The following is a 27,773-nucleotide window of genomic DNA, read 5'->3' on the forward strand; positions in this document are numbered from 1 at the left end:
TATATATATATATATATATATATATATATATATATATATATATATATATATTGCTTGATGCTAAAATGCTCACAGATAAATCTCTTTCTTTCTACTTCAGCTTAGGGCTTCTTCATCAAAGAACAAATGAGACAGTAGACACTGAGAAGTAATTGAGTGAGTGAAGTTTCAAGAAGCTAGACAAACCCTGTTTGATTTCCACCTCCATTTCCACTGACCTCTATCAGACAAAATGAAGTAAAACCTAAAAATTCAAATTGTTCCTGCCAGTAAGCCTTTGAACCTAGAAGACCCAATATTAGGAAGCTTAGTAAGGCTAGGTAAAGGATGAATCAAGCCTAGTATCAAAGAAATTCAATGAAACCAAATTCTAACCCTAATGCTAAACCTAACCCTAACCTGTTAGAGAACCATGTAACCTAGAAGACAAAGAAAGACAAGGGGAGATTAGTGTGGCTGGGTAAAGGAAGAATCCTGCCCAGTATCAAATAAATCCTACCAAAAATATTTTGGAGCTATTTTAATGCATGGATATTTTTTGCTTGATGCTAAAATGTATACAGATAAAGCTATTCCTTTATACTTCAGCTTAGGTCTACTTCAACACTGAACAAAGGATGCAGTGCACACTGAGAATTTGTTGAGTGACTGATGTTTCAAGCAGATACCACAAATTCTATTTGATTTATATTCCATTTCCATTCATCCCTATAAGGCAAAATGAAGTGATATCTGAAAAATCAAACTGTTTCTTCAAGCAAATCTCTGAACCTCAACAACCCAAACTTGGGGAGCATAGAAAACCTAGGTAAAGGAGAAATCCTGCCAAGTATCAAAGAAATGCAAGCAAACCTAACTCTAACCATAGCACTAAACTTTACCCTAACACTTATAATAAATTTAAAACTAACTTGTTTGAGAAACATTGAACCTATAAGACCCAAATTTTGATGGCATACTGGGGCTGAATAAAGAATGAAACTTGCCCTCTATCAAAGAAATCTGACAAAAAATATTGTGGAGCTATTTCAGTACATGAGTATTTTTTTTTTTTTTTTTGCTTGACCCTAAAATGCTCACAGATAAAGCTATTTCTTTCTATTCAGCTTAGGTCTACTTCAACACTGAACAACATAGAGAGTGCACACAGAGAAATAATTGAGCTAGTGAAGTTTCAAGCAGCTACTACAAACCCAGTTTGATTTCTGCCTTCATTGCCATTCATTTCTGAAGCACAAAAGATGTAAAACCTGACAATTCAAACTGTTCCAGGCAGTGAACAATTGAACCTAGAAGACCCAAAATTTGGGAGCTTTGTAAAGCTGTATAAATCCTGCCAAGTATTGAAGAAATCCAACAAAACATAACCCTAACTCTAACACTAAACCATACCCTAACCCAAACCCTAAACCTAACCCTATCCTGTCAGTGAACCATTGAACCTTGAAGACCCTAACATGGGGAGCCAAGTGGGGCTGGGTAAAGGATGAAACCTTATTTTTCTTTATCCTAAAATGCTCACAGATGAAGCTGTTTCTTTCCACTTCCACTTAGTTCTAGTTCAACAAGGAAAAAATAAGAGAATGCACACTGAGAACTAATTGAGTGAGTCAACTTTCAAGCAGCTAGCACAAACACTACTTGAATGTCACCACCATTTTCCTTCATGCCTATAGCGCAAAAAGAAGTGAAACCTGAAAATTCAAACTTTGCCTGGCATTGATCCATTGAATTTAGAAGACCTAAACTAGGGGAGCTTAGTAAGTCTAGGTAAATGATGAATTCTGTCAAGTATCAAAGAAATCCCACCAAACCTAACCCTAAGCCTAAAGCTAAACCTAACATTAACACTAACCCTAAACCTAACCCTAACTTGTTAGAGAACCTTGGAACTTGAAGACCCAAAATTAAAGAGCTTAATATGGCTAAATAAAAGATGAATCCTGCCCAGTAACAAAAAAATCCAACAAAACCTAACCCCAACCCTAACCATAACCCCAACAATAATCCTAAACCTCAATCTAAACTGTTAGAGAATTGTTGAACCTAGAAGACCTGAACTTGTGGAGCCTTGTGGGGCTTGGTAATGGTTGAATCCTGCCCAGTGTCAAAGAAATGTGAAAAAAAAATTTTGGCACTATTTCAATAAATGGATTTTAATTTTTTGCTTGGTGCTTAAATGCTCACAGATAAAGCTTTTCTTTCTGCTTCAGCTTAGGTCTACTTCAATACTGAACCAAAGAGAGAGTGCACAATGATAAATAATTGAGTGAGTAAAGTTTCAAGCAGCTACCACAAACACAGTTTGATTTCTACCCTCATTTCCATTTATTCCTGCAGCGCAAAAAGAGTGAGACCTGAAAATTCAAACTATTTCTGCCAGCGAAGCATTGAACCTAGAAGACCCAAACGTTGGTTGTTTAGTAACACCAGACCCTAGGTACAGTATGAATTCTGCCAATAAAATCCAACAAAACCCAACCCTAACCCTAACACTACACCTTACCCTAACCCAAACCATAAACCTAAACCTAATCTCTTAGAGAATGTTTGTACCTTGTAGAACCAAATTTTGGGAGCCTAGTGGGGATGGGTAAAAGAAGAACCCTTTCCAGTTTCAAAGAAATCCGACCAAAAGGTTTTGGAGCTATTTCAGTACATGGATACTTTTTTGCTTGATCCTAAATTTCTCATAAATAAAGCTGTTGCTTTCTACTTCAGCTTAGGGCTTCTTCAACAAAGAACAAACAAGAGAGTACATATTGAGATCTAATTGATGGAGTGTAGTTTCAAAAAGCTAGAAAACCCTGTTTGATTTCCATTTCCGTTTTCAATGATCCCATCAGACAAAATGAAGTAAAACCTAAAAATTCAAACTGTTCCTGCCAGTGAGCCTTTGAACCTAGAAGACCCAATATTATAGAGCTTAGTAAGGCTAGGTAAAGGATGAATCCAGCCCAGGATGAATGAAATCCCATGAAACCAAATTCAAACCCTAACCCTAAACCTAACCCTAACCTGTTAGAGAACCATGGAACCAAGAGGACAAAGACAAGGGGAGCTTAGTGTTGCAGGGTAAAGGATGAATCCTGCCCAGTATCAAAGAAATCCTACCAAAAATATTTTGGAGCTATTTTAATACATGGATATTTTTTTCTTGATGCTAAAATGCACACAAATATAGCTATTCCTTTCAACTTCAACTTAGTTCTATATCAACACTGAACAAAGGAGAGATGCACACTGAGAACTTATTGAGTGACTGATGTTTTAAGCAGATAGCACAAATTCTGTTTGATTTACACCTTCATGTCAATTCATCCTTATAAGGCAAAATGAAGTGATATCTGAAAGTGCAAACTGTTTCTTCAAGCGAATCTCTGAACACCCAGTTTTGTAAAGCTAGGTAAAGAATGAATCTGGCCAAGTGTCAAAGAAATCCAACGAAACCAATCCTAATCCTAATGCTGAACCTAACCCTAACACTAACACTAAATTTAAAAGTATCCTGTTTGGGAAACATTGAAACTAAAAGACGCAAATTTCGATGGCCTATTGGGGCTGGGTATAGAATGAATCTTTCCCAGTATCAAAGAAATCCAACAAAAAATTTTGTGGAGCTATTTAAGTATATGCACATTTTTTTCTTGATCCTAAAATGCTCACAGATAAAGCTATTACTTTCTACTTCAGTTTAGGTCTACTTCAGCACTGAACAAAGGAGAGAGTGCACACTGAGAAATAATTTAGTGAGTCAAATATCAAGCAGCTACCACAAACCAAGTTTGATTTTTGCCTTCATTGCCATTCATTCCTGAAGTGAAAAAAGACGTGAAACCTGAAAATTCAAACTGTTCCTGTCAGCAAGTCATTGAACCTAGAAGATCCAAATTTTGGGAAGTTAGTAAGGCTAGGAACAGTAGGAATCCTGCCTATTATCAAAGAAATTTGACAAAACCTAACCCTAACACTAACACTAAACCTTACCCTAAACCTAACACTAACCTCTTAGAGAACCTTTGAACCTTGAAGATCCAAACTTGGGAAGCTTAGTGGGGATGAATAAATGATGAATCCTGCCCTGTATCAAAGAAATCTGACAAAAATATTGTGTAGCTATTTCAGTACATCCATATATTATTGCTTGATCCTAAAATGCTCACAGATAAAGTTGTTTCTTTCTACTTCAGCTTAGGTATAGTTCAACAAAGGAAAAAATTAGAGAGTGCACACTGAGATTGAATGAGCAATTGAGTGAGTCAACTTTCAAATAGCTAGCACAAACCCTGTTTGATTTGCACCACCATTTTCCTTAATGCCTACAGCACAAAAAGAAGTGAAACCTGAAAATTCAAACTGTGCCTGGCTGTGAACCACTGAATTTAGAAGACCAAAACTTGGGGTGCTTAGTAAAGCTAGGTAAAGCATGAATCCTGTCAAGTATCAAAGATATCCCACCTAACCTAACCCTAAGCCTAAAGCTAAGCCTAACCCTATCACTAACCATAAACTTTACCCTAACTTGTTAGAGAACCTTGGAATGTAGAAGACCCAAAATTAAAGAGCTTAGTATGGCTAAATAAAAGATAAATCCTGCCCAGTAACAAATAAATCCAAACAAATCTAACCATAACCCTATCGCTAATCCTTACCCTAACCCTAACAATCATCCCAAACCTCACCCTAATCTGTTAGAGAATCATGGAACCTAGAAGAACCAAACTTGGGGAGCCTTGAGAGCTGAGTAAATGATGAATTCTGCCCAGTATATAAGAAATGTGAACAAAAACATTTTGACGCTATTTCAATAAATGGATTTTTTTTTGCTTTATGCTAAAGTGCTCACAGATAAAGCTCTTCCTTTCTACTTTAGCTTAGGCCTACATCAACACTGAACAAAGAGAGATTGCACACTAAGAAATAATTGAGTGATTGAAGTTTCAATCAGCTACCACAAACCCAGTTTGATTTCTACCTCTATTTCCATTCATTCCTGTAGCACAAAAAGACATGAATCCTGAAAATTAACAAACTGTTCCTGCCAGTGAAACATTGAACCTAGAAGACCCAAACTTTGCAAGCTTAGTAAGGCTATGTAGAGTATGAATCCTGCCAAGTATCAAAGAATTTCAACAAAACTTAACCCTAAGCATAACATTAAACCTTACCCTAACTCTAACCCTAAACCTAATCCTAACTTGTTAGAGAACCATTGAATCTTGAAGACCCAAACTTGGGGATCCTAGTGGGTCTGGGTAAAAGTTGAATCCTTTCCAGTTTCAAAGAAACCTGACCAAAAATATTTGGAGCTATTTCAGTACATGGATACTTTTTGTTTTATCCTAAAATGCTCACAGATAAAGCTGATTCTTTCTACTTCAGCTTAGGGATTCTTCAACAAAGAACAAACAAGAGAGTACACACTGAGATATAATTGATTGAATGAGTTTAAAAAAGCTAGCACAAACCCTGTTCGATTTCCATCTACATTTCCAATAATCCCATCAGACAAAATGAAGTAAAACCTAAAAATTCAAACTGTTTCTGCCAGTGAACCATTAAACCTAGAGTACCCAATATTAGGGAGCTTAGTAAGGCTAGGTAAAGGATGAACTCCTACCAGTATCCAAGAAATCCAATGAAAGTAAATTCTAACCCTAACCCTAAACCTAACCCTAACATGTGAGAGAACCATGAAACCTAGAAGACAAACAGAAGGGGAGCTTAGTGTGGTTGAATAAAGGATGAATCCTGCCCAGTATCAAAGAAATAGCACCAAAAATATTTTAGAGCTATTTCAATACGTGGATTTTTTAATTTTTTGCTTGATGCTACAATGCTCATAGATAAAGCTACTCCTTGCTACTTCAGCTTAGGTATTCTTTACACTGAAAAAATGAGACTGCACACTGGGAACTTATTGAGTGACTGATGTTTCATCAGCTAGCACAAATTCTGTTTGATTCCCACCTCCATTTCCACTCATTCCTATAAGACAAAATGAAGTGAAATCTAAAAATTCAAACTGTTTCTTCAAGCAAATCTATGAACCTTGATAGAACCAAAGTTGGGGAGCTTAGAAAGGCTAGGTAAAGGATGAATTCTGCCAAGTCTTAAAGAATTGACACCAAACCTATCCCTAAAACTAATGCTAAACCTAACTGTAACCCTAAACCTAAATTTAAAAATAACCTGTTTGAGAAATGTTAAACCTAAAAGACCCAAATTTCCATGGCCTAGTGGGGATGAATAAACAATGAATCTTGCCAAGTATCAAAGAAATCTGACAGAAAATATTAAGGAGCTCTTTTAGTACATGCATTTTTTTTTTTTGCTTGATTCTAAAATGCTCACAGATATTTCAGCTTAGGTCTAGTTCAACAAGGAAATAATAAGAGAATGCACCCTGAGAACTAATTGAGTGAGTCAACTTTCAAGCAGCTAGTACAACCCTGTTTGATCAGAACCACCATTTTCCTCCATGCCTGAAGTGCAAAAAGAAGTAAAACCTGAAAATTCAAACTGTGCCTGGAAGTGAACCTTTGAATTTAGAAGTCAAAAATTGGGGAGCTTAGTAAGGCTAAATAAAGGATGAATGCTGCCAAGTATCAAAGAAATCAAACCACACCTAACCCTAACCTTAAAGCTAAACCTAACCTATCCATAACCCTAAACCTAAACCAAACTTGTTAGAGAACCTTGGCACATAGAAGACCTAAACGTAAGGAGCTTAGTATGGCTAGGAAAAGAATGAATTCTTCCCAGTAACAAAGAAATCCAACCAAACCTAACCCTTACCCTATTGCTAACCATAACCCTAACCATAACAATAATCCTAAACATCACCCTAACCGGTTAGAGAATAGTTGAACCTAAGACCCAAACGTGGGGAGCCTAGTGCGGCTGGGTTACATATGAATCCGGCCTAGTATATAAGAAATGTAAATCAAAAAAATTTTGGCACTATTTCAATAATTGGTATTTTTTTGCTTGATGCTATAATGCAAACAGATAAAGCTATTCCTTTCTACTTCAGCTTAGGTCTACTTCTACAATGAACAAAAGGAGCGAGTGCACACTGAGAAATAATTGAGTAAAGTTTCAAGCAGCTACCACAAATCCAGTTTGATTTCTGCCTCCATTTCCATTCATTCCTGAAGTGCAAAAAGATGTGAAACCTGAAAATTCAAACTGTTTCTGCCAGTGAACCATTGAATTTAGAAGACCCAAACCTGGGGGACTTAGTAAGGCTAGGCAAAGGGTGAATCCTGCCCAGTTATAAGAAATGTGACCACAAATATTTTGGTGCTATTTCAATAAATTTCTTGATGCTAAAAAGATCACACATAAAGCTATTCCTTTCTACTTCAGATTAGATCTACTTCAACAATGAACAAAAGGAGAGAGTGCACACTGAAAAATAATTGAGTGAGAGAAGCTTCAAGCAGCTATCACAAACCCAGTTTGATTTCTGCCTCCATTTCCATTCATTCTTGTAGCACAAAAAGATGTAAATCCTGAAAATTCAAACTGTTCCTGCAAGCAAAGCATTGAATCTAGAAGACCCAAACTTTGGGAGCTTAGTAAGTCTGGGTACCATATGAATCCTGCCAAGTATCAAAGAAATCCAACAAAACCTAACCTTAAATCTAACACTAAACCTTACCCTAACCCTAACCCTAAACCTAACCCTAAACTGTTAGAGAAACTTTGTACCTTGAAAAACCAAACTTGTGGAGCCTAGTGGGGCTGAGTAAAGAATGAATCCTAAAGAGTATCAAAGAAATTCAACTGAAAATATTTGGAGCTATTTCAGTATATGGATACTTTTTAGCTTGATCCTAAATTGCTCACAGATAAAGCTGATTCTTTCTACTTCAGCTTAGGGCTTCTTCAACAAAAAACAAACAAGAGAGTACACATTGAGATCTAATTGATGGAGTGAAATTTCAAAAAGCTAGAAAACCCTGTTTGATTTCCATTTCCATTTTCAATGATCCCATCAGACAAAATGAAGTAAAACCTAAAAATTCAAACTGTTCCTGCCAGTGAACCTTTGAACCTAGAATGCCCAATATTAGGGAGCTTAGTAAGGCTCGGTAAAGGATGAGTACAGCCCAGTATCAAAGAAATCCCATGAAACCAAATTCTAACCCTAACACTAAACCTAACCCTAACATGTGAGAGAACCATGGAACCTAGAAGACAAAGTCAAGGGGAGCTTAGTGTGGCTGGGTAAAGGATGAATCCTGCCCAGTATCAGAGAAATCTGACCAAAATTATTTTTGAGCTCTTTCAATACATGGATTTTTTTTTTGCTTGATGCTAAAATGCTCACAGATAAAGCTATTCCTTGCTACTTTAGCTTAGGTCTTCTTTACATTGAAAAAATGAGAGACTGCACACTGGGAACTTATTGAGTGACTGATGTTTCAAGCAGCAGGCACACATTCTGTTTGATATCCACCTTCATGTCCATTCATCCTTATAAGGCAAAATAAAGTGATATCTGAAAGTTAAAACTGTTTCTTCAAGCAAATCAATGAACCTTGAAGACCCAAAGTTGTGGAGCTTAGTAAGGCTAGGTAAAGAATGAAATCTGCCAAGTATCAAAGAAATACAACCAAACTTAACCATAACCCTAATGCTGAATCTAACCCTAATCCTAACCCTAACCCTAAATTAAAACTATCCTGTTTGAGAAAAGTTGAACCTAAAAGACCCAAATTTTGATGGCCTAGTCGGACTGGGTAAAGAATGAATCTTGCCCAGTATCAAAGAAATCCAAAAGAAAATATTGTGGAGCCATTTCAGTACATGCACATTTTCCCCTTGAACCTAAAATGATCACAGATAAAGCTACTCCTTTCTACTTCAGTTTAGGTCTACTTCAACACTGAACAAAGGAGAGAGTTCACAATGGGAAATAATTGAGTGAGTGAAGTTTCAAGCAGCTACCACAAATCCAGTTTGATTTCTGCCTTCATTGCCATTCATTCCTGAAGTGCAAAAGATGTGAAACCTGAAAATTCAAACTGTTCCTGACAGCGAACCATTGAACCTAGAAGACCCAAACTTTGGGAGTTTAGTAAAACTAGGTACAGTATGAATCTTGCCAAGTATCAAAGAAATCCAACAGAACCTAACCCTAAGCGTAACATTAAACCTTACTCTAACCTGAACCTTAAAACTAACCCTAACCTGTCAGAGAACCCTTGAACCTTGAAGATCAAAACTCAGGGAGCCAAGTGGGACTGGGTAAAGGATGAATCCTGCCCAGTATCAAAGAAATTCAACCAAAAATATTGTGGAGCTATTTCAGTACATGCATTTTTTTTTATATATTTGGCAGGATTCATGTTTTACCAAGCCCCACTAGGCTTCCTAATTTTGGTCTTCTAGGTTCAGTGGTTCTCTCTCAGGTTAGTTTTAGGGTTTAGGGCTAGGGTTAGGGTTAGGTTTAGCATTAGGGTTTGTATTACATTTCACCATATTTCTTTGATACAGGACAGGATTTATTTTTTAGCTAACCTTAATAAGCTCCCCAAGGTTTGGTCTTCTTGTGTCAAGTGTTCACTTGAAGAAACAGTTTAAAATTTCAGGTTTCACTTCATGTTGCCCTATAGAAATAAATAAAAAAGGAGGTGGGAATCAAAAAGCGTTTGTGCTAGCTGCTTGAAACTTCACTCACTCAATTACTTATCAATGTGCATACTCGGGTTTGTTCATTGTAGAAATAGCCCTCAGCTGAAGTTGAAAGACCAGCTTTATTTGTGAGCCATCTGGGAGCAAGCAAGAGAATACTATCATATGTACTGAAATAGCTCCAAAATATTTTTGGTCGGATATCTTTGATACTTAGCAGGATTCATTCTTTATAAAGCCTTACTATGCTCCCCAAGATTGGATCTTCTAGGTTTAATGGTTTACTTGCAGGGACAATTTGAAATTTCAGGTATCCCTTCATTTTGCCCTATAGGGATGAATGGAAATGGAGGATTAGTGTTACGTTTAGGGTTAGATTTTGTCAGATTTCTTTGAAACTAGGCAGGATTTATTCTTAACCTAAACTTACTAGTGTCTCAAAGTTTGGGACTTTTAGGTTTAATGATTCACTCTCAGGAACCTTTTAAATTTTCAAGTTTCACTTCATTATGCCCTATAGAGATGAATGAATATGAAGGTGGAAATCAAACAGGGTTTGTGATAGCTGGTTGAAACTTCACTCAGTCAATTAGTTTTCAGTGTACATGTTTTCATTGGTTCTTTCTTGAAGTAGCCCTAAGCTGAAGTAGAAAAAAACAGCTTTATCTCTGAGCAATTTAGAAGAAAGCAGGAAAATATCCATGTACTGATATAGCTCCAAAATATTTTTGGTGACATTTCTGTGATACTGAGCAGGACTCCTACACTCCCACTACACTCCCCAAGTTTAGTTCTTCTAGGTTCAATGGTTCTCTAGCAGGTTAGGGTTAGGTTTAGTGTAAGGGTATGGGTTAGGGTTAGGGTAGGGTTAGGGTTTGCTCTAAGATTAAAGTTATGGTTAGGTTTTGTTGGATTTCTCAGATACTGGGCAGGATTCATCCTTTATCAAGCCTCACTAGGCTTCTTAATTTTGTTTTGTTTAAGTTCAATGGTTCTCTAACACATTAGTGTTAGGTTTAGTGTTGGAGTTAGGGTTAGGTTAAGCATTAGGGTTAGTGTTAGGTTTCATCGGATTTTTTTTATACTGGGCAGGATGTATCCTTTAGCTAGTCTTACTCAGCTCTGCAAGTTTGGGTATTTTTGGTTCCATTTTTTTTGGCAAGAACAGTTTGAATTTCCAGGTTTAATTCATCTTGCTCTATAAAGAAGAATGGAAATAGAGGTGGAAATCAAGCAGGGTTTGTGATAGATGCTTGAAAATTCACTCACTCAATTAGTTATAAGTGTGAAAACTCTAGTTTGTTCATTGTTGAAGTAACCTTGAGCAGAAGGAGAAACAGCTTTATTTGTGAGCTTTTTAGGAGCTAGCAGAAAATACAAATTTACTGAAATAACTCCAAAATGTTTTGGGTTGGATATCTTTGAAACTTATCAGGATTCATTATTTATTGAGCCTTACTAGGCTCCCCAAGTTTGGGTGTTGTAGGTTTAATGGTTTGCTGGCATGAACAGATGGAATTTTCAGGTATGGCTCCATTTTGCCCTATAGGGATGAATGCAAATGGAGGATTAGGGTTACGGTTAGGGGTAGATTTAGGGTGAAATTTTGTCAGATTTCTTTGATACCAGGCAGAATTCATTCTTTACCTAAACTTACTAGAATCTAAAATTTTAGGTCTTTTAGGTTTAAGGTTTCCTTGGCAGGGACATTTTAATGTTCAGGTTTCACTTCATGAGTATGGAGGTGGACTTCAAATAGGGTTTGTGCTAGTGGTGTCTGGAAACTTTGCTCACTCAACTAGTTCTCAGTGTGCACTCTCTCATTTGTTCCTTGTTGAAGCAGCCCTAAGCTGAAGTAGAAAGAAATAGCTTTATCTGTGAGGGTTTTAGGAGCAAGGAGGAGAATATAAATGTACTGAAATAGCTTGAAAGGTCTTTAGTCAAATTTCTTTGATATGGGAAGGATTCATCTCATGTGGAGCTTTACTACTCTCCCCAAGTTGGGGTCTTCTAGGTTCAAAGATTCTCTAACAGGATAGGGTTAGATTTATCATTAGAGTTAGGGTTAGCTTTATGATTAGGGTTAAGTTTAGGTTTGGTCAGATTTCTTTGATACTGGACAGGATTCTTCCTTTACCAAGCCCCAAGGCTTCTTAATTTGGGATCTCTTAGGTTCAACAGTTTTCTAAGAGGTTAGTTTTAGAGTTAAGGTTAGGTTTAGCAGTAAGATTAGGGTTAGGTTTCATAGGATTTCTTTGATACTGGGCAGGATATATACTTTAGCTAGCCTTACTCAGCTATTCAAGTTTGGGGTCTTAGTTCCAATGTTCGCTGGAAGGAACAGTTTCAATTTTCAGGTTTCACTTCTTGTTTCCCTATAGAAATGATTTATGGGTGTTGATTTTTTATCCTGCCACTTTTGAGAGAGAGAGAGAGAGAGAGAGAGAGAGAGAGAGAGAGAGAGAGAATTTTAATATATATATTTAGTTTTCACTGGACACAACATCGTAATTTTATTTTTTTAATGTGGTGCTGAGGATCAAACCCAGCACCCCATGCATGCCAGATGAGCGTGTTACTGCTTGAGCCACATCCCCAGCCACTTTTATCCTGTCACTTTGCTGAATTCTTTTACTAGTTCTTTAAGTTTCTTGGTAGAATTTTTTTGGTCTCTAGGTATAGAATCATATCATCAGCAACTAGTGTTTGTTTAAGTTCTTCTTTTCCAATAGTTATTCCTTTAATTTCTTTCATCTGTCTAATTGCTCTGGCCAGTGTTTCAAGAACTATGTTGAATAGAAGTGGTGAGAGAGGGCATCCCTTTCTTGTTCCAGATTTTAGAGGGAATGCCTTCAGTTTTTCTCCATTTAGAATGATGCTGGCCTGAGACGTAGCATATATAGCTTTTACAATGTTGAGGTAAGTTCCTATTATCCCTAGTTTTTCTAGTGTTTTGAACATAAAGGGGTGCTGTATTTTGTCACGTATTTTTTTCTGCATCTATCGAGATGATCATATGGCTCTTATATTTAAGTCTATTGATATGATGAATTACATTTATTGATTTCCATATGTTGAACCAACCTTGCATCCCGGGGATGAATCCCACTTGATCATGGTGCACAATCTTTTTGATATGTTGTTGTATCTGATTTGCCAGAATTTTATTGAGGATTTTTGCATCTATATTCATTAGAGATATTGGTCTGAAGTTTTGTTTATTTGAGGTGTCTTTGTCTGGTTGGAATCAGGGTGATATTGGCCTCGTAGAATGAATTTGGAAGTACTCCCTCCTTTTCTATTTCCTGAAACAGATTCTAGAGTATTGGTATTAGTTCTTCTTTAAAGGTCTTGTAAAACTTGGCTGAATATCCATCTGGTCCTGGGCTTTTCTTGGTTAGTAATCTCTTGATGGCTTCTTTTTATTTCCTCACTTGGTATTGGTCTGTTTAAGTTGTGTATATCTTCCTGACTCAATCTGGGCAGATCATATGACTTAAGGAATTTATTGATGCCTTCACTATCTTCTATTATATTAGAGTATAAGGCTTCAAAATTATTTCTAATTATCTTCTGTATTTCTATAGTATCTGTTATGATTGCTTTTTTCATCCTGTATGCTAGTAATTTGGGTTCTCTCTCTTCTTCTCTTTGTTAGCATGGCTAAGGGTCTGTCAATCTTATTTATTTTTTCAAAGAGCCAACTCTTAGTTTTGTCAATTTTTTCAATTGTTTCTTTTGTTTTGATTTCATTAATTTAAGCTCTGATTAAATGATTTCTTGCCTTGTAATGCATTTTGCTGCTGATTTGTTCTTCTTTTTCTAGGGCTTTAAGATGTAGTGTGAGGACATTTATTTGTTGGCTTTTTCTTCTTTTAAGGAAAAAACTCCATGCAATGAATTTTCCTCTTAGTACTGCTTTCATAGTGTCCCAGAAATTTAGATATGTTGTGTCTAAGTTTTCATTTACCTCTAAGAATTTTTTAATCTCCTCCTTGATATCTTCTGTAACCGATTGTTCATTCAGTAGCATATGGTTCCTTCTCCATGTGATGCAGGAATTTTTCTTCCTTATTTTATCACCGATTTCTAATTTCATTCCATTATGATCAGATAAAATGCATGGTAATATTTCTACTCCTTTGTATTTCCTAAGAGTGTGACATAATATATGGTCTTTTTTTGAGAAGGATCCATGTGCTGCTGAGAGAAAAGTGTATCCACTTGATGTTGGTTGATATATTTTATATATGTCAATTAAGTCTAAGTTATTAATTGTTATTGAGTTCTATGGTTTCTTTATTCAATTTTTGTTTGAAAGATCTGTCCAGTGGTGATAGAAGTGTGTTAAAATCACCCATGATTATTATGTTGTGGTCTATTTGACTCTTGAACTTGAGAAGAGTTTGTCAGAGGAATGTAGATGCTCCATTATTTGGGGCATATATATTAATGATTGTTATGTATTGTTGGTGTATGGTTTCCTTGAGTAGTATGTAGTGTCCTTCTTTATCCCTTTTGATTAACTTTGGCTTGAAGTCTATTTTATTCGATATGAGTATGGACATACCTGCTTGTCCGAGGTCCACGTGAGTGGTATAATTTTTCCCAACCTTTCACCTTCAGTCCATGTATGTCTTTTCCTATCAGATGAGTATGCTGTAGGCAGCATGTTGTTGGATCTTTTTAAAAATCCAGTCTACTAGCCTGTGTCTTTTGATTGGTGAGTTTAAGCCATTAATATTTAGGGTTACTACTGAGATATGGTTTGTATTTCCAGCCATATTTATTTCTTTTTGTTATTTGTTTTTCCTCTTTGATTAGTTTTTCCTTTACTGTACTACCTCCAACTGTTGGTTTCACTGTTATTTTTAATGGAAGAAGAAAAATAATGGTGGGAATTGGAGCATATACAATAATAGTATTAATTATGTAATACATTTTTCACTGTTATTTTTACCCTATTATTTTTCCTCTTCATGTTATGCTTTGCCAAGGATGTTTTGAAGTACCAGTTTTCTAGCAGCAAATTCTTTTAACTTTTTATTTCATCTTCAAACCTGAAGTTTAATTATGCTGGATACAAGATTATTGGTTGAAACCCATTATCTATCAGCATTTGAAATATTTTATTCCAAGATCTTGTAGCTTTCAGGGTGTGTGTTGAAAGATCAAATGTTAACCTAATTGGTTTACCCCTAAATGTAATCTGCTTCCTTTCTCTTATGGATTTTAAAATTATCTCTTTGTTCTGTGTGTTGGGCATTATCATTATAATGTGTCTTGGTGTAGATCTCTTTTGATTTTGCACATTCGGTGTACTGTAGACTTCTAGGATTTGAATTTCCATTTCATTCTTTATGTCTGGAAACTTTTCTAATATTATTTCATTGAACAGATTGCTTATTTCTTTGGTTTGGGCCTCTATACCTTCCTCTATCCCAATAACTCTTAAATTGGTCTCTTTATGCTATCCCATGTTTCTTGGATGTTCTGCCCATGGTTTCTTATCAGTCTCACTGTGCAGTGTACACTGTTTTCAAGATGATATACTTTGTCTTTGTTGTCTGATGTTCTGTCTTCTAAGTGTTCTACTCTGTTGGTGATACTCTCATCTGAGTTTTTAATTTCATTTATTTTTTCCTTCATTTCCAGGATGTCTGTTTTTTTTTGTATAACCTCTATCTCCCTGTAGAGTTGATCCTTTGCTTCTTGGATTTGTTTATGTAATTCATTGTCAAAGTGATCTTTCATTGTCTGCATTTGCTGTATAATGTCTTCCTTGAGACTCCAGATCATTTCAACCATGTATATCCTGAAATCTGTATCTGACATTCTTTCTGCTCAGATGTTACCTCTTTTAAAGTTTAATTGTCCTGCATTGTTTGTGGTCATTTCTTTCCTTGTCTTTTCATATTGATCACATTTCTTTCTAGCTCTGTGTAACTATTGTGTTAATATTTTTCCCTATAAATTTATATTGCTCTTGTAAAGTTCCAAAAATCTCTCTTTTGAGGAGAAAGACAATGTTAACAGTTCCAAATATCAACAGTACATCATCTATGAGCAAGATTTCATTATTAATATATTTAGTTAGACTCTATGTCTATAGATGTTGGCTTCAATTATTATTTAGAATATAGTCATTAGTTTCATAAGAGGCATACCTTTTCTGGTGGTGTATAGAGAACTGAGGGTCAGGCTTAGGACGTGATGTTAATGGCAAAAGGAGTGAGGATATGGGATTGATCTAATTTAGCAACTTTTGAGGAGAACTCTAATGAATAGACAGCAGTAATTTATGGATGAATATATAAATTCAAACTCCTATCTATATTTAGAAGTTTACCCTACATATAAATAATAAGAGTTAGGAGGTTGAAAATGGGATAGATGGATGAAAAAGAAAAATATAACAAGGAAAGAAAGAAAAAAAGAGAGAGGGAGAAAAAATAAAAAGAAAAATAACAGTGGGAGTTGGGGCATATGCAATTCATCTATATTATATTATTCTAGTGATTCAGTTTTTAAAGTCCTATTTCATGCAAAGTTTTTGGGTTCACATATGTTAAGGTTTTAAGGACCAAAGGGGGAAGGGTAGAGGAGATTGGATTAGAAGAGAGAAAAGAAAGAAAAAAAGAAAAAAAGTCTCTCAGAATTCTGTTTTTTTTCTTCCAGTAGGTGGAGTTGTCTATTCCTAACTTGAGTCTCTGAATTCAGGGTGTTGGAGGTAGCTAGTGTGACAGGGCTTGAGCTTCTACCTGGACCCTCCATATTCTTAGTCTCTGAGTTGGAAACCAAATGCCTGTACTGTTGGTATTGTTGCTGTTCCATGTTGACAGATATGCTCCCCAAAAGCTTATGAGAAAAATTTTGAGCTCTCACAGCTGGGTTGGGGGAGTTAGAAACTTGGTACCTGACCAGCCACAGAACTGTGCTGGTAGCCATGCACACTGATAGATGGCAAGTAAGGTTTTTCCAAGATGGATTCTATTTGTTTCCCACATGGGGTGTTTGGTGAGGTGGGGAGTGCTGGGATGACCTTGTGCTTTGTCCAGAGCTCTGTTGACCCACAAGCAAAGCCTCTGGGTTCTGATATAACTTCCATCTGTGCTGAGCACCATGCAGCTACACGGCCCCACCTTCCATGTGTGGCCAAGCACTGCATCACCCAGACTTCTGTCTGCACCGAGTGACATGCAGCTCTGCCTTCCATGTGTGCCCTGATCGAATTTTTATGATACTCAGCAGGAATCATCCTTTACCAACACCCAGTAGGTTCCCCAAATTTGGGTCTTCTAGGTTCAATGTTTTCATAACATGTTAAGTTATGTTTCAGTTTATTTGATGGTTAGTGTTTGTCTTAGCATTAGGGTTAGGATTAGGTTCGGTTGGATATCTTTTACAGTTGGTAGGATTCATTCATTACCTAGACTTACTATGTTCTCCAAGTTTGAGTCTTCTAAGTTCAATGGTTCTCTTATAGGTTAGAGTTAGGTTTAGGGTTAGGGTGAGAGTTAGGTTTAGCAATAGGGTTAGGGTTAGGTTTTGTGGGATTTATTTGATACTGGGCAGCATTCATCCTTCCTTTATTATTCCTAAGCTCCTCAAGTTTGGTTCTTCCTGGTTCAAATCTTCGCTGGCAGGAACCATTTGAATTTTCAGTATTCACTTCATTTTGCCTTTTAGGGATAAATGGAAATGGAGGTGGAAATCAAACAGGGTTTGTTCCTCCTGCTTTAACCTTCAGTCACTTAGTTATCTCTCAGTGTACACTCTCTGGTTTGTTCCTTGTTGCAGTAGACTTAAGCTGATTAGAAAGAAAGAACTTTATGTGAGAGCATTTTAGGATATAGCAAAAAATATCAATGTGCTTAAATAGCTATAAAATATTTTGGGTTGGATTTCTTTGATATTGGAAGAAGTCATCCTTTACACAACCCCACTAGGCTCACCAAGTATGGGTGTCTTAGGTTTCACAGTCTATAATAGGTTTGGATTAGGTTTAGGGTTACAGTTAGGTTATATTTCATTGAATATCATTGATACTAGGCAGAATTCATTCTTTACACATCCCCTTTAGGTTCCCCAATTTTGGGTCTTCTAGGTTCATCAGTTCTGTAACAGATTAGGGTTAGATTTTGCTTTAGGGTTAGGGTTAGTTTTGGCCAGATTTCTTTGATAATGTATAGCATTTATTCTATACATAGCCTTCCTAAGCTCCCCAAATTTGGGCCTTCTAAGTTCAAAAGTTTGCTTGCAGGAACTGTTTGAATTTTCAGGTTTCACCTAATTTTGCCATTTAGGGCTGAATGGAAGTGGAGGCAGAAATCAAACAGGGTTTGTGCTAGATGCTTGAAACTTCACTCACTCCATTAGGTCTAGAGTACACTCTGTCATTTGTTCCTTGTTGAGATAGACCTAGGATGAATTATAAAGGACAGCTGGATCTGTGAGCATTTTAGGATCAAGCAAAAATATATCCATATACTGAAATAGTTCCAAAATATTTTTGGACTGATTGCTTTGATACTGGGAAGAATGTATCCTTAACCAAGCCATGCTACTCTCCCCAAGTTTGGGTCTTCTAGGTTCAATGGTTCTCTAAGAGCTTAAGGTGAGGTTTAGGGTTAGTTTTAGAGTTAGGTTTAGGATTAGAGTTAGATTGGTTGGATTTCTTCGATACAGAAAAAAAAAATTCATTCTTTACTTAGCCTTAATAAGCTCCCCAACTTTGGGTCTTCTAGGTTCAATTGTTCTCTGTCAGGAACAGTTTGATTTTTTAGATTTAATTCATTTTGCACTATAGGGATAAATGAAAATTGAGGTGGAAATCAAACAAAGTTGGTGCTTGCTGCTAGAACCTTTACTCATTCAATTAGTTCTCAGTGTACACTGTCTCCTTTGTTCAGTGTTGAAGTTGACCTAACCTGAAGTAGAATGGAACAAATTTATCTGTTTATTTAGGAATAAGCAAAAAAAAATCATGTATTTAAATAGCTCCAAAATATTTTGATCTGATTTCTTTGATACCGGGCAGAGTTCATCCTTTTCTCAGCCTTCTCATCTGCCCAAATTTGGGTCTTCTAGGTTCAACTATTCTCTAACAGGTTAGGATTAGGTTTAGGGTTAGTGTTAGGGTTGGGGTTAGGTTTAGCATTAGGGTTAGGGTAAGGTTTTGTTAGATTTCTTTGTTACTTGGCAGGATTCATTCCTTTACCTAGCCTTACTAAGATTCCCAAGATTGGATCTTCTAGTTTAAAAGCTATGCTGGCAGGAACAGTTGAATTTTCTTGTTTCACTTCATTTTGCCCTCAAGGGATGAATGGAAATGGAGGTGGAAATGAAACAGGGTTTGTGCTAGGTGCTTGAAACTTCACTCGCTCAATTAGTTCTCAGGGTGCACCCTCTCTCTTTTTCCTTGATGAGGTAGAGCTAATCTTAAGTAGAAAGAAACAACTTTATCTGTGAGCAGTTTTTTGTATAACCTCTATCTCTCTGTAGAGTTGATATTTTTGCGTCTTGGATTTGTTTATGTAATTCATTGTCAAAGTGATCTTTCATTGTCTGCATTTGCTGTATAATGTCCTCCTTAAGACTCCAGATAATTTCAACCATGTATATACAGAAATTTTTATCTGCAATTCTTTCTGCTGTAGGTGTTACCTTATCTAATGTTGAATTGTCCTGCATTGTTTGTGGTCCTTTCTTTCCTTGTCTTTGCATGCTGCTCACGTTTCTTTCCAGCTCCTTGTGACCGTCATATTAATGTTTTTCCCCTATAGATTTATATTGCTCTTGTATAGTTCCAAAATCTCTCTTTTGTGGAGAAAGTCAATGTTAACAGTTCCCAATATCAATAATACATCATCTATGAGCAAATTTTCATTATTAATACATTTATACTTAGACTCTATGTTTACAGATGTTGGCTTTAATTATTATTTAGAATATAGTCATTAGTTTCATAAGAGGCATACCATTTCTTGTGGCATATAGAGAAATGAGGGTCAGGCATAGGACATTATGTTAACAGGGAAAGGAGTGAGGGTATGGGATTAATCCAACTTAGCAACTTTGGAGGAGAACCCTAATGAATAAATGGGTAATTTGCAGAAGAATATATACATCCAAACTCTTATCTGTACTTAGAAGTTTACCCTATGTATAAATAGTAAAAGTTAGGAGGTTGAAAATGGGATAGAGGGATGAAGAAGAAAAAGATAACAAGGAAAGAAAAAAAGAGAGAGGGAGAAAGAAAAAGGAAGAAAAATAACAGTGGGAGTTGGGGCATATGCAATTCATCTATATTATATTATTCTGGTGATTCAGTCCTTAAAGTTCTATTTTGTGCAAAGTTCTTTGTTTCACATATGTTAAGGTTTTAAGGACCAGAGGGGGAAGGGTAGAGGATATTGGATGAGAAGAGAGAGAAAAGAAAGAAAAAAAGAAAAAAAGTCTCTCAGAATTCTGTTTTCTTTTCTTCCAGTAGGTGGAGTTGTCTATTCCTAACTTGAGTCTCTGAGTTCGGGGTGTTGGAGGTAGCCAGTGTGACAGGGCTTGAGCTTCTACCAGGAGCCTCCATACTCTTAGTCTCTGAGATGGAAACCAGATGCCTTACAGTTGCTATTCCACGTTGACAGCTATGGCCCCCAAAAGCTTGTGAAAAAAAATTTGAGTTAACACAGCTGGGCTGGGGGAGTTGGAAACTGGGTACCCGATCAGCCACAGAACCACGCTGGTAGCCATGGACACTGATAGATGGCAAGTAAGGTTTTTCCAAGATGGATTCTATTTGTTTCCCACATGGGGTGTTTGGTGAGGTGGGGGTGCTGGTATTACCTTGTGCTTTGTCCAGAGCTCTGTCTGTTGACCCACAAGCAAAGCCTCTGGGTTTTGCTCCACTTTCCGTCTGCGCTGAGTGTCACATGGCCCGGCCCCACCTTCCATCTGCAGCTGAGCACCGTGTGGTCCTTCCCTTCCATCTGCAGCTGAGTGCCGTGTAGCCCCCCCTTCCATCTGCAGTCAAGTGCCACCTGGCCCAGCCTTCCAAATGTGGCTGAGCACTGCTTGGCTGAGAATTCCGTCCACACCAAGCAACACACAGCTCTTCCTTCCATCTGTGCCCTGGTTGAATTTTTATGATGATACTTGGTAGGATTCAAACTATACCAAGGCCCAGTAGGTTCCCCAAATTTGGGTCTTCTAGGTTCAATGGTTCCATAACAGGTAAGGTTAGGTGTCAGTTTACTTTAGGGTTAGGGTTTGCCTTAGCATTACGGTTAGCATTAGGTTCGGTTGGATTTCTTTTATAGTTGGTAGGATTCATCCTTTACCTTCCCTTACTACATTCTCCAAGTTTGAGTCTTCTGGGTTCAATGGTTCTCTAATAGTTTAGGGTTAGGTTTAGGGTTTGGGTGAGAGTTAGTTTAGTGATAGGGTTAGGGTTAGGTTTTGTGGGATTTATTTGATACTGGGCAGAATTTATTCTTCTTTAGCCTTCCTGATCCTCAATTTGTGGCTTCTAAATTCAAATGTTCACTGGCAAGAACCATATGAATTTTCAGTTTTCACTTATTTTTGCCTTTTAGGGATAAATGGAAATGCAGGTGGAAATAAAAAGGATTTGTGCCAGCCACTTGAAGCTTCACACACTCAATTAGCACTCAGTGTGCAGATTCTCGTTGGTTCCTTTTAGAAGTAGCCCTAAGCAGATGTAGAAAAAAACAGCTTTATCTGTGAGCAATTTAGGAGCAAGCAGGAGACTATCCCTCTACTGAAAGAGCACCAAAATATTGTTTGTGAGATTTCTTTGTTACTGAGAAGAATTCATCCTTTACCCAGTCCCATAAGGCTTCTCAAGTGTGGGTGTTCCAGGTTCATCTGTTCTCTACCAGGTTAGGGTTAAGGTTAGTGTTAAGGTTTGGGTTCGGCTTAGGCTTAGGTTTACATTCAGGGTTAAGTTTAGATTTGCTCAGAATTCCTCAATACTGAACAGGATGCATTCTTTAGCTTGCCTTACCAATCACCCTAAGTTTCCATCTTCTTGGTTCAATGGTTTGCTGCAGGTACAGTTTGATGGTTCAGGTTTCACATTCTGTTGCCCTATATGTGAGTGGAAATGGAAGTGGAAATCAAACAGACTTTGTGTAGATTCTTGAAACTTCACTCTCTCAATTAGTTACCAGAGTGCACATTCTGGTTTGATTTTTGTAGGAATAGCCCCAATTGAAGTATAAAGAAAAAGCTTTAACTGTGAGTGATTTAGAAGCAATCCAGAGAATATACATATACTGAATGAGCTCAAAATATTTTGGTTCACATCTTCTAGGTTTTATGGTTCGCTGGAAGAAACATTTTGAATTTTAAGGTATCACTTCATTTTGCCCTGTAGGGATGAATGGAAATGGAGGATTAGGGTTAGGGTTAGGGTGAAGTTTAGGTTAGATTTTGGAGGATATTTTTGAAACTGGGCAGGATTCATTTTCAGTCAAAACTTTCTCGAGGCCTGACATATTGGTCTGTTAGGCTTAATGGCTCACTGGCAGGAACATTTTAAATTTTCTTTTTTTTCCTCATCAGGATGAATGGAAATGGAAGTGTAAATCAAACAGGGTTTCTGCTAGCTGCTTGAAATTTCACTCACTCCATTCGTTTTCAGTGCACACTCTCATTTTTTGTTTGTTGAAGTATGCCTAAGCTGGAGAAGAAAGAAACAGCTTTATCTGTGATGAGCAAGCTGGAGAATATATGTGTCCTAAAATAGCCTTAAATTGTTTGGGTTGGATTTTTTTTGATACCGGGGGATTCATACTTTGCTGAGCATTCCTTGCCTTCCACAGGTTGGGTGTTCTAGGTTCAAGGGTTCCGTGGCAGAAACAGTTTGATTTTTCAGGTTTCATTTAATTTTGTCCTAAAAAATGAATGAAAATGGAGTTGGAAATCAAACACTGTTTGTGCTAGCTGCTTTAAACGTCACTCACTCAATTAATTATATGATTTTGTGCTATCTCATTTTTTCTTTGTTGAAGTAGCCCTATGCTGAAGGAGAAAAAATATGCTTTATCTGTGAGTGATTTAGGAGCAACCACCAAAATATTTTTGGTGGTATTTCTTTGATACATAGCAGGAATCATTCTTTTTCCCATCCCTATTAGGCTTTCCAAGATTGAATCTTCTAGGTTCATTGGTTCTCTTACAAGTTAGAGGTAGGTCTTGGGTTAGGGTTAAGGTTATATTTAGGAATAGATTTAGAATTAGCTTTAGGATTAGCTTTAGGGAGAGGGTTAAGGTTATGATTGGACTTCTTTGATACTGGTAGGATTCATCCTTTTACCTTTTACCACTAAGAATTCAAATTTGGGGTCTTTTAGGTTCAACGGGTCTCTACCTGTTTAGAGTTAGGTAAAGGGTTAGGTGTATTGTCAGGGTTCAGGTTCATATTAGCATTAGGTTTAAGGTTAGGTTTGGATGTATTTCTTTGACAATGGGCAAGATTTATTCTGTAGCTAGCCTTAGTAGGCTGCACAAGTGTGGGTTTACAACGTTCAGTGGTTTTCTGGAGAAAACAGTTTGATTTTTCAGGTTCCACAATATAAATGAATGGAAATGGAGGTGCAAATCAAAAGCCTTTGGGCTCTCTGCTGGAAGCTTCACACACTAAATGAGTAGTCAGTGCACAGACTCTCATTGGTTCTTTTAGAAGTAGCCCTAAGCAGATGTAGAAAAACACAGCTTCATCTGGGAGCAATTCAGGAGTAAGCAGGAGACAATCCCTGTACTGAAAGAGCACCAAATATTTTTTGTGAGATTTCTTTGTTACTGAGAAGAATTCATCCTTTACCCAGCTCCCCAAGGCTTTCCTAGAATGGGTTTCCTAGGTTCCTCTGTTCTCTACCAGGTTATGGTTAGAGTTAGGGTTAAGGTATGGATAAGGGTTAGGATTAATTTAATGGTCAGAGTTAAGTTTAGATTTGGTCAGAATTCCCGATACTGAGCAGGATGCATTCAGTTTGAATTTTCAGGTTTCACATACTGTAGTTCTATAGAAACGAGTGGAAATGGAAGTGGAAATCAAACAGACTTTGTGCTAGATGCTTGAAACTTCACTCTCTCAATTAGTTATGAGAATGCACACTCTGGTTTGTTTTATGTGAGAGCAGCCCTGATTGACGTAGAAAGAAACAGTTCTATCTGTGAGTGATTTAGAAGCAATCCAGAGAATATACATGTGCTGAATGAGCTACATTTCCAGTCATACCAAAAGTGTTTTGGTTTTCTTCTTCAGCTTAGTTACAAACAAGACAGTGCACGCTGAACTAATTGAGGTAGTGAAGTTTCAAGCACCTAGCAAAAACCCTGTTTGATTTCCGACTTTGTTTTTTCTTCATTCCTATGGTGCATAATGAAATGAAACCTAAAAATTCGAACAGTTCCTGCCAGCAAGCCCTTGAACATAGAAGAACCTAAATTGGAAAGACTTGTAAGGCTAAATAAAGGATGAATTGTGCCCAGTATCAAAAAACACGATGAAAACCTTGAGTGCTATTTCAGTTCATATATGTTCTCCGACTTGCTCCTAAAACAGTCACAGATAAAGCTGTTTGTTTCTACTTCACCTTAGGGGTTCTTCTAAAGAGAACAAACAGTCCTGTGTTCACTGAGAAGTAATTGACTGAGTGAAGTTTCAAGTGGGTACCACAAACCGTTTTTGATGTACCCCTACATTTTCATTCGTACATATAAGAAAATATGAGGTGAAACCAGAAAACTTAAAATGTTCCTGCCAGCAAACTTTATAAATAAAAGACCCATACTTTTTAAAATATTTTTTTGAGAGAGAGAGAGAATTTTATATATATATATATATATATATATATATATAATTTCTCGGTGGACACAACATCTTTGTTGGTATGTGGTGCTGAGGATCGAACCCGGGCTTCACGCATGCCAGGCAAGCGCGCTACCGCTTGAGCCACATCCCCAGCCCCAAAGACCCATACTTTTGGAATTGAGTAAGTTTAGATAAAGAATGAATCCTGCACAGAACAACAACAAAAACCCAATATCTAACCAAAAACAGAACCTATCGTAACTCTCATCCTCCATTTCCATTCATCCCTATAGTGCAAAAGGATGTCATACTAACAATTACACTGTTCCTGCCAGTGAACAATTAAACCAAGTAGACCCAAACTATTGGAGCCACATAAGGCTAAATAAAGGAAGAAAACTGCTCTGTATCAAAGAAATCCCACCTAAAATATTTTAAAGCTATTTAAGTACATAGATATTCTCCTACTTCCTCATAAATCTCTCAGAGAAAAAAAGCATTTTGGTTTTCTTCTTCAGCTTAGTTACAAACAAGACAGTGAACACTGAGAAGTAATTGAGGGAGGGACGTTTCATGCACCTAGCAAAAACCTTGTTTGATTTACAACTTTGTTTTTTCTCAATTCCTATTGTGCATAATGAAATAAAACCAAAAAATTAAAACAGTTCCGGGCAGCGAGTCAGTGAACATAGAAGAACCTAAATTGGAAAGACTTCTAAGGCTAAAAAAAGGATGAATTTTGCCCAGTATCAAAAAATATGAGCAAAAACCTTGAGCACTAGTTCAGTACATATATTTTCTCTGGCTTGCTCCTAAAACAGTCACAGATAAAGCTGTTTGTTTCTACATCACCTTAGGGCTTCTTCAAAAGAGAACAAACAATCTTGTGTACACTGAGAACTAATTGAGTGAGAGAAGTTTCAAGCAGATACCACAATTTCTTTTTGATGTACACTTCCATTTCCATTCATAATTATAAAGAAAATATGAGGTGAATCCAGAAAAATTAAAATACTCCTACCATCAAATTGTTCAAAAAAATAGACCCAAACTTTTGGAATCAAATAAGTTTAGTTAAAGAATGAATTTTACATGAACAACAACAACAACAACAACAACAAAACAATATATAACCCAAAACATAACCCTAATCGTAACTCTAATCCTCCATTTTCATTCATCCCTATAGGGCAAAAGGATGTCATACTAAGATTTCACACCCTTCCTGCCAGTGAACCATTGAACCAAGTAGACCCAAACTTTTGAGGCCTTATGAAGAAAAATAAAGGATGAAAACTGCTCAGTATCAAAGAAATCCCACCAAAAATATTTTAGAACTATTTAAGTTCATAGGTACTCTTCTTCCTCCTCCTAAATCTCTCAGAGAAAAAAGCGCTTTGGTTTTCTTCTTCAGCTTAGTTACAAACAAGAGAGTGCACACTGAGAGCTAATTGAGGGAGGGAGGTTTCAAGCACCTAGCAAAAACCCTGTTTGATATCCAACTTTGTTTTTGCTACATTCCTATGGTGCATAATAAAATGAACTCTAAAAATTCAAACAGTTCCTGTCAGCAAGCCCTTGAACATAGAAGAACGTAAATTGGAAAGCCTTGTAATGCTAAATAAAGGATGAATCGGGCCCATTATCAAAAAAGAGGACCAAAAATCTTGAGCACTATTCCAGTACATATATGTTCCTCAGCTTCTACCTAAAACAGTCACAGATGAAGCTATTTGGTTCTACATCATCTTAGGGCTTCTTCAAAGAAGAACAAACAATCCTGTGTTTCAAGCACCTAGAAAAAACTCTGTTTTATTTCCGAATTTGTTTTTTCTCAATTCCTATGGTGCATAATGAAATAAAACCTAAAAATTCAAACAGTTCCTACCAGTGAGCCATTGAACATAGAAGAACCTAAATTGGCAAGCTTTTAAAGGCTAAATAAAGGATGAATCATGCCCAGTATCAAAAAATATGACCAAAAACCTTGAGTGCTATTTCGTACATATGTGTTCTACGACTTGCTCCTAAAACAGTCACATATAAAGCTGGTTGTTTCTACATGATTTTAGGGCTTTCAAAAGAGAACAAACAATCCTCTGTACACTGAGAACTAATTGAATGAGTGAAGTTTCAAGCAGGTAACACAAACCCTTTTTGAGGTACACTTCCATTTCCATTCATAATTAAAAAAATATGAGGTGAAACCAGAAAAATTAAATGTTCCTTCCATCAAATTGTTCAAAATAATAGACCCAAACTTTTGAAATCCAGTAAGGTTAGGTAAAGAATGAATCCTGCACAGAACATCAACAACAAAAAACCCCAATATATAACGGAGAACATAATCCTAATTGTAACTCTTTTACTCCATTTCAATTCATCCCTATAGGGCAAAAGGATGTCATACTAAAATTTCACACAATTCCTGCCAGTGAAACACTGAACCAAGCATACCCAAATTTTGGAGCCTCATAAGGCTAAATAAAGTATGAAAACTGCTCAGTATCAAAGAAATCCTACCAAAAATATTTTGGAGTTATTTAAGTCTATAGATACTCTCCTTCTTCCTCCAAAATCACTCAGAGAAAAAAACGTATTGGTTTTCATCTTCAACTTAGTTACAAACAAGAGAGTGAACACTGAGAACTAATTGAGGGAGGGAAGATCAAGCACCTAGCAAAAACCCTGTGTGATTTCTGACTTTGTTTTTTCTTCATTCCTACAGTGCATAATGAAATGGAACCTAAAAATTCGAACAGTTCCTGCCTGAAAGCCCTTGAATATAGAAGAACCTAAATTGGAAAGCCTTGTAAGGCTAAATAAAGGATGAATCAGGCTCAGTATCAAAATACATGACCATTAGGGATCGGGAAGATGACGGCGAGGGGAGTGCATTGCCCCCGTGTGCTGCGTCACTGTGTGGGAGTATGACAAGTCAGGACGGCTAAAGGCTATCTTGTTAGGAATTTCCAGCAATAGTGGGGTGCTCCAGAACCTGGAGGAAGGATTTCCATCGCATGAGGATCGGCTACGGGGACTCAAACGCGAGAGATTTGTCACATGGAGGGTAACACTGCTTATTCAGCAAATCGCCCCGCGGCTAGAGTCTGCAGCGCGCGCACTGGGAAACGAGGAGATAGCGATGCAGGGATAGAGCGCTGCAGTTTCTGCCAGCCATGCAAGCACCGTACTCAGGGCTGAATTCTGGGTTCGAGACGGGGGAAGGAAGCGGTCCATTTCGGTTCTCCACACCGGTCAGACCACAGAGGAGGCCAGCGGCCACCATATT

General features: G+C 37.1%; 1 long non-coding RNA gene across 22 annotated transcripts in view; it reads left to right on the forward strand.

Annotated features, from left to right (window-relative positions):
* LOC125618044 overlaps positions 1-27,773 on the forward strand; it is a 330,853-nt gene that overhangs the window by 114,835 nt on the left and 188,245 nt on the right. For 9 of the 22 annotated variants that reach the window (XR_007349246.1, XR_007349245.1, XR_007349256.1 and 6 more), the window contains 2 exons: positions 2,341-2,440; positions 4,874-8,860. The exons of 1 other annotated variant lie outside the window; for it this stretch is intronic. This is a non-coding gene — a long non-coding RNA (uncharacterized LOC125618044). 12 more of the 22 variants (XR_007349248.1, XR_007349253.1, XR_007349255.1 and 9 more) reach the window with 9 other exon arrangements.

The sequence above is a fragment of the Marmota marmota genome, unplaced genomic scaffold (assembly GCF_001458135.2).
Source record: "Marmota marmota marmota unplaced genomic scaffold, marMar, whole genome shotgun sequence".
In the NCBI taxonomy this organism is placed as follows: domain Eukaryota; kingdom Metazoa; phylum Chordata; class Mammalia; order Rodentia; family Sciuridae; genus Marmota; species Marmota marmota.